Source organism: Procambarus clarkii, chromosome 40 (assembly GCF_040958095.1).
Source record: "Procambarus clarkii isolate CNS0578487 chromosome 40, FALCON_Pclarkii_2.0, whole genome shotgun sequence".
NCBI lineage: Eukaryota > Metazoa > Arthropoda > Malacostraca > Decapoda > Cambaridae > Procambarus > Procambarus clarkii.
In genome coordinates, this window is record NC_091189.1 from 7,652,239 (window position 1) to 7,666,800 (window position 14,562).

The 14,562-nt window shown below is 40.1% G+C and overlaps 1 long non-coding RNA gene across 1 annotated transcript in view; it reads left to right on the forward strand.

The window, feature by feature from the left end:
* LOC138372919 (uncharacterized) overlaps positions 1 to 14,562 on the forward strand; it is a 404,620-nt gene that overhangs the window by 17,156 nt on the left and 372,902 nt on the right. Inside the window, exon 2 of the long non-coding RNA XR_011230974.1 lies at positions 1,771 to 2,410. This is a non-coding gene — a long non-coding RNA (uncharacterized lncRNA). The remainder of the gene's footprint in view (positions 1 to 1,770; positions 2,411 to 14,562) is intronic.

Below are 14,562 nucleotides of genomic sequence, written 5' to 3' on the forward strand. Positions count from 1 at the left end.
TACATTTTTCATCACGGAAAATGGGAGACGATCGCCCCTGGAAATACATAATGGTTGAACTTCGGGGTAACCGGGGAAGGTACGCAGCCGTGCCTGCTAATCTAGAGTCGGAGATCGAGCTTCAGTTTCAGGCCTCAACATGATGTAGTCGCTTTACCGCAGCTGAGATTAATTAAACCCAAGTGTGAAGTCTGCATCCACTGTATGTCTCCCAGGCTTCTTCCATGTTTACAGCGCCTCTCCTTCCATGTTTACAGTGCTTTTCCTTCCATGTTTACAGCACCTCTTCTTCCATGTTTACAGCGCCTCTTCTTCCATGTTTACAGCACCTCTCCTTCCATGTTTACAGCACCTCTTCTTCCATGTTTACAGCGCCTCTTCTTCCATGTTTACAGCACCTCTCCTTCCATGTTTACAGCACCTCTTCTTCCATGTTTACAGCGCCTCTCCTTCCATGTTTACAGCACCTCTTCTTCCATGTTTACAGCACCTCTTCTTCCATGTTTACAGCGCCTCTCCTTCCATGTTTACAGCACCTCTTCTTCCATGTTTACAGCACCTCTTCTTCCATGTTTACAGCGCCTCTTCTTCCATGTTTACAGCACCTCTCCTTCCATGTTTACAGCACCTCTTCTTCCATGTTTACAGCGCCTCTCCTTCCATGTTTACAGCACCTCTTCTTCCATGTTTACAGCACCTCTTCTTCCATGTTTACAGCACCTCTTCTTCCATGTTTACAGCGCCTCTCCTTCCATGTTTACAGCACCTCTTCTTCCATGTTTACAGCGCCTCTCCTTCCATGTTTACAGCGCCTCTTCTTCCATGTTTACAGCGCCTCTCCTTCCATGTTTACAGCGCCTCTTCTTCCATGTTTACAGCGCCTCTCCTTCCATGTTTACAGCACCTCTTCTTCCATGTTTACAGCGCCTCTTCTTCCATGTTTACAGCGCCTCTCCTTCCATGTTTACAGCACCTCTTCTTCCATGTTTACAGCACCTCTTCTTCCATGTTTACAGCGCTTTTCCTTCCATGTTTACAGCACCTCTTCTTCCATGTTTACAGCGCCTCTTCTACCATGTTTACAGCGCCTCTCCTTGCATGTTTACAACACCTCTCCGTGTTGTTGCTGTCGGTGACCTTGAGATCCCTTTAATGTCGTGATCATATCCCCTCTAGTTCCCTTCTCCAGGAATGTGAAGTTCTACTCTGGAACTATATCAACTCCAAACACCTTCTCTTCTTCTGATTCGTAGCGTCATCTCCCTTTTATTTCTCGTGTAGATCAATGAGTCTTCTTCTTCCATCCACAAATCTCACAACATTGCATTTATCTGAGGGGCGAAGTCGAGTAGCCACGTAAACCTATCGGCTTCACCACTCGTATGGGTAAACTCAAAAGTGTAGTTAATATACCCTCGTTCATACACACGACGGCGAATATATTGGGCAACTCAACTTGAGCGGGGTCACACTTCTAGGATGTCTCTGAAGGTCACACTACTTAGCTCTACTGTTACCGCCAAAAGGAATACAAAACATGACCAAAATCAAGTGAATTAAGACCAACAACAGACCTAAACGTGATCTATTTCATCTCACATCTATTTATAAATCACTGGGCGATCATTCATCTCATCAAATAAACTTGAAATTCTCGAATTCTGACACGCGACAAACCTAGTTTTGAAAGCACAAAGCAAATTAAAGTGTAAATATACCGTGTTCCAAATATTCGATTCCCGGTGCTAATGTACCAGTGTCCTCTTCTAGGGAAGTATAAGAAAAATGCCTTAAACATAAGGGGGCTCCAAGACCACACTCTACTCTTGCAAGACCCCGGAAGTGTGGTAGTGTGGAGACCTCTTAACACTGATGAGAGCCTCAGGTGAGTGGCGTCACCTAATTAGTCACATCAGGTGTGTACTGGTGGTGACAAGTGACCCCAGGTGTGTAGTGGCGTCACGTGACTAGTGAACCAGGTGTGTACTGGTGGTGACAAGTGACAAGTGAACCAGGTGTGTAGTGGCGTCACGTGACTACTGAACCAGGTGTGTAGTGGCGTCACGTGACGAGTAAACCAGGTGTGTAGTGGCGTCACGTGACTACTGAACCAGGTGTGTAGTGGCGTCACGTGACGAGTAAACCAGGTGTGTAGTGGCGTCACGTGACTACTGAACCAGGTGTGTAGTGGCGTCACATGACTAGGTAACCAGGTGTGTAGTAACAACAAGTGACTAGTGAGACCCAGCCTCCCGCTGAAGGAGGCCAAAACAATAGTGAGCAAGAGGTTTAAAGAGAGACAAGAGAGGGGGATGAAATTAAGAGAAGTGCGACAGACGAGAGAGAGGATATATCACAAACGCTAAAGAGGAAGGCTTCATTCCGCCCCACAGCACCGTGCTGACCCCAGGTAAGTGTGTACTGGTAATTACTGTCTTGTCTTCAGCTATCTCAGCGCTCCTTACCTTGAGGTGCTTCCGGGGCTTAGCGTCCCCCGCGGCCCGGTCGTCGACCAGGCCTCCTGTTTACAATTAAATCACTGACTCTATACTGGCCACAGAGAACTCTTCAGCAACTCTATATTTTCCCATCACGGCAGGATGAATAACTCACACCGCTCAGCTTTATCTGAAAAGAGTCGTTCAGCTCTACAACTGAAGTGACGTCAGAATGAGCCACAATGGGTCATTCTGTAAATGACGCAGCATATTATGCAAAGGCTTTTGGCAACAATGCAAAATACAATAGTGTGTCCCCTGCCTTATTTATATTTGAAACACTGCTACAACATCAGCCGCAATACGGGCACCTTTGCAACACGGGCACCCCTTTGCAACACCCTGCCCCGTGTTGTTGCAAGGGTGCCCGTGTTTTAATTACCCCGGGGGAAGACAATGGAAAGCCACGGTGGGTTAATTAAAACTTTACCTTAACAATTAGGGCGTCGTAGAAAGAATTCCATCACTGTCGCCTGACATTTTTACCAACTAATTGAACATTCAACGAAATGTTTTACGGTTGTTCATTTTATTATAGCTGGTGAGTAAAGAAATATTTTACTATGGTGGTTAATGAACATTTCACTATGGTGAATGGTGAAAATTTTTGACTATGATTGTTGTATAATGAACCTAACCTTCTGACTTGTTTAATAATAAACTTTGAAACATATGATTCTGGAGTGTGTGGGGAAAATGGCGTGATGTACATATATATATATTTTTTTTTTTAAATGTTCAATATCGCTTGACGGGGAAATATGTACCCAGCTGGGGGAAATATATATGTATATCAAATGCCACTTTTGACAAAGTTACTTTTGGGGGAAATTTAGGTACAATGAAAACGGTACAGAGCCAATGATAAAATATAGAAACAAAAACAGAAAACAAATCTGGGATTCGAATAAAACATATTGAACAATAATGGATTCGATTACTTTCTGGAGGGTTCAATTCTCATTCGGATGATCCTGAAGAATGATCTTTACAACTGGAACAAGGAAATGGGTTCACGAGTGATCCCTGACTAAGTTAGAAATCCTCACACACACACACAAACATGTTTATTAACTGGTTTAATTTTTAACAGTGCAGCTAAGTATAAGTTTAACATCCTTGTCATTTTCTTGAATACTGTGATGTACTGGAGAGACATCCCAGTACATCATCTTCCCGTGCGTCGAACTGTCATTAACATTACATATAATCTGTATGCACTCTGGAAGCACTCAACGCAAGAACATAACACTACAGCTGAGTCCCTCTGAAAATCACTAATGCATTAATGGTTACTCTGAAAAAAAAAACATTACAAACAGATATAAAAAAGATAACAACTTTATATTCTGTGACGCGTAAAATTCAAAAGATAAAGGGGTGGGAAAAAACAAAACAGAATGGCAATGTCAGCCACATAATTCCCCTTAAACAATCCGGGCGATATATTGCTTTATAAACCTTATGACATATATCAAACTCTGGTGGATGCACCTGCCAGTCTCGTCCCTTCCCCTCGACCGTGATTGATTGATACACTAGGCTGAATGAAATGAGTGGGCTTTTGGCCTCTATGGTGTATAGAACTTGGGTTAAAATCACGTCTCAGTGGCAATGTTTATCTGTAAATTTACAGTCATTTCAGGAAGCCATCCCGGCATCAGATGGGATGGAGCCTAGAGGGACGGGTAGGGCAGGAGATGGAATGGGTCTGATACAAAAGGAAGGGGGGGTTGAGTGAGGCGCTGGCTGCTTGGACACCTTATGGAATGGGTCGGATGGTAGATGATGTGGGTGAGGCCGCCAGATAAGATGGAAAAGGCACCTGAAGGGATGGAGTCGTCACATGAAGGTCACACGTCAGGTGAGGTGGATGGGTGGCCGGAAGAGGCTTCAGAGTTGGGCGTCCGATGGGATGGGTTGATGGGGGTAGGTTGGGTGCCACGCGAGCCAGGTGGGCACGCAGACGGGATGGGTAGAGCGACAAATGGGATGGATTAACCCATCTTTACACTAACCAACCAACAAAGAGCGATCACTATACCGAAAGTCTAAATTGCGGTTATCTTAACGCACGAGTAAGATGTAATTATCTTAACACATTTCTAAAATGCGTTTATCGTAACGGAAGTCTTAAGCCAATGGCTAATGTAAGTCACGGTTATCGTGTCGCACGAGCGGCTATTGTATTATCAGTTGTAACGATAAGGAAGTCTGTCCAAGATTAGTGACTGATTAAGCAGTTGGGGCCCCCCAAGAGCCTCTTGACTCTAGAGGGCCCCCTTCTCCCTCTCCATCTAATTTTAAATAATAATTTCTAATGGATGTTAAACTAAAATCTACGAACTGAGAAAGAAAGGGAACAATCAAGAGAGAGAGCGCCAAGCCATCACGACTATACAGCACGTGGAAGGGGTCAGGATACGGATTTGGGATGGGATGGGGGGAAAGAAATGGTGCCCAACCACTTAGACGGTCGGGGATTGAACGCCGACCTGCATGAAGCTCTACTGTCCAGTTCAAGTGGTTGGGTGAATACAACACATATTATTTTTCAACTAAACAAAAGCCCATGAAAATAGAAATCACACACTCGTGTTATATGAAATAAAATACAATTTTACATTCCTTGTTGTATCAATAAATTTTAAATAATAAACACACATATATATACACTAGGTTTTTCTTTTGAAATATATGCAATGTCTTAGTAACTTGGTATACGTATTTACGTAAAATATTCATAAAGAATTTTAACTTTTCTCACTTTAAGTTTAGCAAAATTATTAATACTCATAACCTAATGACTCAACGACATCGTTCTATATAAACATAACTGGCAAATCACTTAGTTGCAATTAACGTAATGAACTTCGTAAAGAGTTTTCGAACAGATTAAGTGCAGAAAATGTACGCTCAACGTTAGCATTACAAACAGGTATTGTCAGATTTTTTGTTAATAGTTTCTACATAAGAAAATGTAGATTGCAGTCTGTTAACTAATAACCTATACATATTAACAGCATTACAGACCTTTTCTTCTTGAATATATTTGATAAAAGTTCTCTGGTCACGATTTCTGATTTGTAGAGAAAAAAATATTTCCTTGACATCTACTCATTTGTCAAAAAAAAAAACATGATTAGTTAACTGGTCCATGTGAGTCACATCGGGAATCGAATCTACAATTATCTAAAACTATAAAACTTCTTGAACTTCTGAATGTAAACATTTCCTGACTTCGCTTCACAATAAACTAATAAATTCGTGACATACAATGTGAGACAAATAATTTACGTTGCCTCTGCCAGATCTATTGAATATTTGCAATTGATTTGATAAGAAACTGTCAAATTTCATGAGATGATCTATGTAACTTAAGACAGTTTCCCTTTGATCCGAACCCATGGCTTCTCTGATCCCATGATATGTAATTCCCAAAACAAAGAGTTAAATCGACTTCAGAATGGTCCAAGACGGATCGAAACGTCGTCGTCCCTTCACCTTCTAGTGTGTGGTCTGGTCAACAAAGAGCTAAAATTCATCCCCAGTCATTACATCCTGTTATAAAAAAATATGATTTAGAAAAAAGTTCATATACACATTTATCTTATTTCAGAAAATAGAAAACATTCGCAAAATTATTTGAGACCATTTGCTTTTCAAGGCAATAAAAGTTTGATTGAGAAAGTTTTCATTAGTAGGATCGGTTTCTGTCAGTGAATTGAACGTTTAAGAGTTGCAATATCATCTGTATTGCAAGGGTTTACCTATTAGATAATTAACTAATCAGATAAATGGACTGGTCAGAGTGCAAGATCATTGGGTCCTTAATCATAGTCTGTTGATCCTCTGCCAATTTAAAATTGCCTTCCTATTTCCTATTTTTCCTTTTCTACTTCAGTTCCCATTGGTATTGTCTCACATTCTGTTGTTCCCTTACTGGCTTGTATTTGGTTTTGTTTTGTTTTATTCCACGCATTATTGCGACTCTTTACTCTCCCAACCTGTACACTTCAATATCCTAATTTTGATATATTTTGAATTAAATTAAATTATTTTAAAAATTAAAATTAAAATTTTAAAAATTAACTAAAAAAAATAAACTTTAAAAATTAAACGTTAAAAATTAACAAAAACTAGTCTTGTTTATTTGTTTTTCTGAGCCAGAAAAACTCTGAGCGCGGAGTTTCTGAGCGCGCTCAGAAACTCTGAGCTCTGGCTCAGAGAGCTAGAGCTCTCTGGCTCTGAGCGCGCGCTTCCGGTGTGCTGATGCGCCACTGTCTAAAACAAAGGAGCAGATGAATTATACGGAAATAATTAAAATAATAATTCATTGTGTCAGGGGGACAGGCAGCCAGAGTGTATTCATACATGATAGGCTTATATCGAGTTTCCTACCTCTCACCAAGGTCGAATTACTGACCCTGCCCAAGATGCAACCCACACAACATGCTGACTACCTGCTGAGTACCTAAGTACTGCTAGGTGAACAGGGGCATTTGAATTGAAATAAGTTTATTGAGGTATAAATGCACACAAAGGGTTGAGGTAGCTCAACCTATTCTCACCCCGTTAGGTAAGAGGAAATGCACCCAACCATTTCTGTCCCGCCCGGGATTCGAACCCGAATTCTAGATTTTGAGTCGAGAACGAACCCGACTCTACTACCGGTACCCTTAAATCGCTGCGTAGAGGTACATAAACGATCTGAATCCCACGACAAGTGTGTTGAATCCCCTTTACTCTGGGAGATCCGATTCTCCCTGCTCTTCTGGGACCATTACATCTTTAGTGCGTTTTCCCAGAGGCCCGCGATCCTCTATTAGACCATTGTTCCCGCCAATTCTCCCACAATGGTAGTGCGTATGCCATCTACTGCTCGAACGTTCGAAAATGAGTTGCTGTACCCAAAGACTTTCGTTGTCCTACCTAACCTAACCTGTCATAGGCCTATTCAAACAATCGTATGCCTAATATATGGCATCTTAGGCCTAATTTAGTAGCTATATGTGCTATACTAGGTCTAGATATAGGATAGATTAGGCCTCCCGGACGCAGGTTCGAATCCTCGTCACGGCCCTTGTGGACTTGTTCATTTGATTCATTACGTTAGTGTGATCTCTGTGTGTAAGGCCTAGATATGTTTTCGTTTGATTATTGCCTTCTTTCTCATGGCCTCTACAACATCAGAGTTGTTGTACAACATTACAACGAAACATGAACCTTCTTTGGGTGTAACAATCCATTTTGTGTACGTTTGACCAATAGTTGGTATAAGTACTATCATTTTGGGGGATGACACGTTGTAGTGCTCAATATCCTCTTCTTGGTCTTGTAAATGGATAGTATTTGTTATAGCCCGAGCCCCCCCTATCCCTCCCTCACCCACTGACCACCCTCATTTCTTATCTGGATGGGTTTCTTCCAATCTCATCCCGTCGATAATGTTTACAGAACGGCAGGCTTGTACAGATGTATTCTTCTCTCCCCACACCCCCCACTCACTCTCCCCACACCCACCAAGTACCATTCTCCCCACACCCACAGTCCCCACCATTTCCCCCTCTTAACCCACACACTAGCAAGGGGGAACAAGTTACACAACAGACAGTGATAGTGAGAAGTGAGTTTCTTAGCGCCGCGGTATCGTGTCACCGTTGTAGCTCATTGGCTTGCCAGTTTCAGCGAGGCAATAGGACAGGGAATCTCCCTTTGCCCCCCACAATGATCTGCTTCACACACAAGCGGGAAACAGGAGTACGCAGATGCGTCTTCCTTGCACTGTGTCGTCTTAGCGAGTTTCGGATAGCAAACAGGAGGCTATATAGTACGTCAGTCCTTCAAGTGCAGTACGATGAACCGGACAGTTCACCAAGAGCAACGCGTCTTAACTATGGTCAAGTGTTTTGTTGACCAGACCACACACTAGAAGTTGAAGGGACGACGACGTTTCGGTCCGTCCTGGACCATTCTCAAGTCGATCGACTAGAGAATGGTCCAGGACGGACCGAAACGTCGTCGTCCCTTCAACTTCTAGTGTGTGGTCTGGTCAACATACTTCAGCCACGTTATTGTGACTCATCGCCTGCATATGGTCAAGTCCTGTGCGAAGGTGCTTAGCGGAATCCGATAGCGGACGTCATGGTGTTTACTGGCGTTATATTGTCACTAGCGCTCTGACCTATCAGTAATTAACCGACTTTTATATTTTTACATGAGCGGTAAGTTGTGTAGCCACAGCATGTGTGCATTTTCCAAAGATGTCGATTTGTATTTCTACATAATGTCACAGATATTTTATTTCGAAGCGAATATATGCATACTAATTTCAAAATATGGCACACGAATACTTCTAAGTAGCAATATTTTAAATATGAGTTTTTATAGGTAGAAATACGCTGTGTCAAGGAGGTGGAGTGCTGGAGGACCCGGCTCAGGCCTCACCACACTAGAGGAAAGACTTTTATATAGATTCAGAATGACTAGGGTTCAATATGACTTTTATAGATGCAGAATGACTAGGGTTCAATATGACTTTTATATAGATGCAGAATGACTAGGGTTCAATATGACTTTTATATAGATGAAAAATTTATTTTGAATGACTGTATATAGAGAGACATAATACAGAATGACTTTGGGGATTTATATAGACCCTAACAGTGCAAAGTTTTCAATACTAGTACAACGAAAATCAGATATATTAATATCCATGTTGTTGCATTTGCTACTATTACTCTACTACAACTACTCCTTCTACTACCACTATTACTACTTTTACTACTACTACTACTACTAATACTATTACTACTTTTACTACGACTACTACTAATACTATTTTTAGTACTACAGCATCTGTAAGTACTATTATTCCTACTATTCCTTGTAGAAGAAGGCACACCGTCACATTTGCCTGTACGCTTACTATTTCCCTGGTCCAAGGTAAACATAGTCCGCCTATCTTCACCATCACCCAACACTAGAGAGTACTTCATCTCCTGGTTAATGATGTCATAAGTTTGGCCATTCAACGCCCGGCTTTGATAGGCCATCAAGGCTCACTTGATTGGCTAACCTCAAGCGAGCGAGTTTTTTATAATATATATATATATATATATATATATATATATATATATATATATATATATATATATATATATATATATATATATATATATATATATATATATATATATTATTAAATATGACCAAAAAAGTAAGAGTAATAATTCTCACACGAATTTTCTCAATATTTCTTAAGTTTCTTTTCACTGTCGATGGTAATTTAAAAATCAATTCTCCAAAATTCATTTTTATTTCTAGTCTGACGCGACACTTGAACGCGTTTCGTAATAACTTATTACATTTTCAAAGACTTTAGTTTACACACACACAACTATAACCTGCAAACACTAAACAGAGTTCTACTATGCTATCATTTAAACAGCTTTCATATTATATGCCCGCATTTGGGTGAGGTGATATGTTACAACAGTTTTGGATGAGGTGAACAAAACTTTCAACACAAGATAGAACAAACTTTCAACACAAGACAGAACACGGTGCAATGGGTATAAATTGGGTAAATCAAAGGGAAGAATGGAAGTAACTACAAAGGGCCTATTGGCCCATATTTCTTGATGCTTCTATATTGGTTCAGAGTCTTGAAGTGGGTAGAATATACTTGTGCATTAATTGGACGTTGATTGCTGGTGTTAACTTCTTGATGTGTAGTGCTTCGCAAATGTCGAGCCTCCTGCTATCGCTGTATCTATCGATGATTTCTGTGTTGTTTGTTAAGACTTCTCTGGTGATGGTCTGGCTCAAAATAGACACTGTGGTTAAGTAATACGTATATGGCCGGCTTATATGTCTTTCTCACTATTATGTTAAGTGTTATTACGCAAGTCCTTAGCCGCTTTGAGTAATTGAGGTCTGAGGAGACCAGGAGTGTGAGGAGACCAGGAGTGTGAGGAGACCAAGAGTGTGAGGAGACCAGGAGTGTGAGGAGACCAAGAGTCTGAGAAGACCGAGAGTGTGAGGAGATCAGGAGTGTGAGGAGACCAGGAGTGTGAGGAAACCAGGAGTGTGAGGAGACCAGGAGTGTGAGGAAACCAGGAGTGTGAGGAGACCAGGAGTGTGAGGAGACCAGGAGTGTGAGGAAACCAGGAGTGTGAGGAGACCAGGAGTCTGAGGAGACCAGGAGTGTGGCGGTGTCGCATTTTCCTGCTTACGGCTCGTAGCTGAAAGAACCCCGTGGGATCGTGGCTTCCCTTGACGTTGAAAGTCTATTCACTAACGTTTCAATGGAAAGGAGCATCAATATAATATTGAACTATGATACCGGAGCAGTTACAGCCCTGCTCCTGTGCCATATATATATATATATATATATATATATATATATATATATATATATATATATATATATATATATATATAATAAATAAAAAATTATATACATATTTAGATTTGATAAAAATTAGATACATATTTTATTGGAAATGCTGAACTTGGGAAATATCTTAATAGTTTTCATTTATTTCATATCAACATTTGACATTTCAACACTATAGAAATGTTGAAGTGTGCATAAATCATCGAATGTTTTTTACGTGTATTTCCAGATTCTGCGCCAAAGGTCCCATTGGCACAGAATACATTTATTATATATACTCATTTATTATATACTTAGTGCTTTCTTCTCATAGTTCCCCCTTTTATAACCTACCTTTTTGTTAATGTTCTCTCATTTATACTTTCTCTTTCTACCTTTCTCTCCTTTTATCTCCTCGTCTCTCCCTTATTTCTCTACACTTTACCTCTTCCCTTCGTATCTCCCCTTACATGCTTTATTCACCATCCTTTACATAGTTACATTCACCACTGCGCAATCTACTCCAATTGATTGATTGATGAAGATTAAGCCACCCAAAAGATGGCACGGGCATGAATAGCCCGTAAGCTACTCCAATTATCCTCCCTTGTATTTTAACTCCATCCATCACAACCTTATTACTTATTTATGGCTTTGGAAAGTGAGGTGAATTTTGAACAGGTGTTTTTGTTAATGTATATTCCATTACACCACAGTAATTAAGGCTGAGTGAAGGTTTATTGATCTCTTCATGGTACCTCCCATGAAAGTACCCCTAGTTATTAGTTATAGTTATTAGTTAGTTATTAGTTAGTACTAGTTATTAGTTACACCCAGCCGTTCCCACTAGGCCTTAAGATGCTTAAATTAAGGGTTCCCTTAACATGAAAGCTAAAAAGATAAGGTAATGATGAGGAGGCGTTAAGCCAGGTCGCCTGTAGCCATGATCGGGATATAAGGACCAAGGTTCAGGGAGAGGATGATGCTCGACCACTTGGAGGCTCGGGGGATCGAGCGCCGACCTGCAGTAAGCGACGCTGCACCGATCAGTCCAAGTGCTTGGGTATTAAACTATAAAAGAGCATAGGCCATTTGGCTCTGATGCGACTGTTGTTTGCACCTTAAAAAAAGACTTCAATAAATCTCTAACTACTCTAATGCGTCCATTAAATGTGACGCTGTTGGTGTGGTGGAGGATCGAGGCTCGCTATGGCAGTGCCAATTCTAACTACCGTCCAGTTTAATACCATTCGTGGTGAAGCTAATTAATATTAAGTACTAATATTAACATCAACAGTTAATGTTAATATTACATTAATATATAATATCAATAATATAATATTGATATTGGTATTATAATAACATTTTAATAATAATATTAAAATGAGCTTGCTATTAGGTATTAATGGCAAGTATCAATGTTAAGTATCAATGTTAAGTATCAATGTTGATGGAACGTCGACAACAGCTGCAAAAAAATAAAGACAATCAAACTCCATATTTCAGACTTCCAAAGAAGTCACTGGTTGTCGCAATTGGAGCCACTCCTACATAAGGAGGGGCATGGGGTGGTGGTCAACCCCCAAAACATCCTCACGACACTCGTCATACAATCACAAGTCATGATGGTAATATGCTTGAGGCTAACCGAGAGGCTCTCTGGCCTCCAGCCTCGGACAGACCGACAGACCGACCGACAGACCGACCGACAGACCGACCGACAGTCTCTTATACAGATGTATAGATGATCGTCATACTGAAGTAATATAAGTAATCTGGTAAACAATATTTCTTTTGTTCACTTAATTGATGTCTCTTACTCTATTTCTCTTTATTTATCTTGCTATGTCTCTCTCTCTCTCTCTCTCTCTCTCTCTCTCTCTCTCTCTCTCTCTCTCTCTCTCTCTCAGTCTCTCTCTGTTTACCTATTTATCTCTCATTTTATTCGCTCTGATTTTTCCTCCTTTGCCTATCAACCAACTTAAAATGGCAAATTTTGTCGATTACAAAACTTTCCATTCCAATATTAGACTTTTTCCTATAATCAGTAAAATCTGTAAAGCTGTTTTAGCGCTCGAAAAGTTTAGTTTCTCGAGTCATCTTGAAATGCAATCATTATACCGTCATTCAACCTCGTTTTGTTATCTAATTCCATTCACCTGAGCTCTAGGAGATTCGAACCGCGAACCCCACGTGTGTGAGGCGATCGAAGCTCTATCGACCTAGCTATTAAGTAGTCTTAATAAGGAAAGATTCCAGAAGCAGCATCCTGATGCCAAACTCAAAGGGGAATTTGTGCTTCACACCCAAGTCATATAACTTTTATTTAACTTATCTAATGTTTGTAGTCACTGGTTTACTGAATGTGTGGATATTAATTTTAAATTCAACATCTATATTGACTTCCTCATTTAACTACATTTGCTTATTTTTACACTTGTTCAAATGGCTAGGGACAGGAAACGTGGCAAATTTTACACAAACTCTTGATTTTTTTTATATGATAAAGGCGTTGATATTCCAATCTTAATCATTCATTATCCCAGTCTTAACTATCATTTTTTTCAGTGTTAATTGTCAATTATTCACGTGTTAACTATCAATTATTCCAGTGTTAATTGTCAATTATTCCAGTGTTAATTGTCAATTATTCCAGTGTTAACTATTAATTATTTTAGTGTTAATTGTCAATTATTCCAGTGTTAATTGTCAATTATACCAGTGTTAACTATGAATTATTCCAGTGTTAATTGTCAATTATACCAGTGTTAACTATGAATTATTCCAGTGTTAATTGTCAATTATACCAGTGTTAACTATGAATTATTCCAGTGTTAATTGTCAATTATACCAGTGTTAACTATGAGTTATTCCAGTGTTAATTGTCAATTATACCAGTGTTAACTATGAATTATTCCAGTGTTAATTGTCAATTATTTCAGTCTTATCTATCAACATTGGCCACACATTAAGATTGTCCCCACATAAAACAGGAGAACGTAGCTGCACATAGACCTATGAGTCGGCCTTCCAAATATTTATATCTTAGGCCTACATTATTTGCTGCGTATGCGTTTTTACTTGCGCATAGAGAATAAAAAGAACTGAAGCACTGAAAGATAAAGCTGAAGTTTCAGCACAGTTCTCCTGAGGACACACAGTAAACTGTGCATCCTCTCACCGTACATTTCAAAGTAGGCAGAGTAGGAAACATTTGAAATATATATTTAATTATAACATAGGCTCTATTTCACATTCCTCACTCGTCGTTTAGCTCTTAGGTATATTTATTTCTTTTTGTATACATTTTATATTGCTTGGTATCAGTAAAATAATTTAGCTTCTCCATGCTGTGGTTTCCGGCCTCCTGGTCACATCCCCTGGAGATCCTCTCATCAGTGCCTTGATCTCCACAAAGACTTCTCGATCAAGAAGCTATCGCCTCCGTTTAACACTACACAACAGCAGTCTCTCCTGCTCGTCCTCTTGTTTTCCCTCATACCTCTCTTCACCCTGTCTACCTCATTTCTCCTCTCCCAGTCTATCTCCTCTCTCCTCTTCCCACTCTTTCTTCACATTTCTTCTTCCAAACAGGGATCAATAGAGAAGGCTCTCGCCCTAGTTGAGCGCTGTTTATAAACTTGTTCGCTAGGGCTTTCCTTCAAGGAGCTGAAGAAACGATTG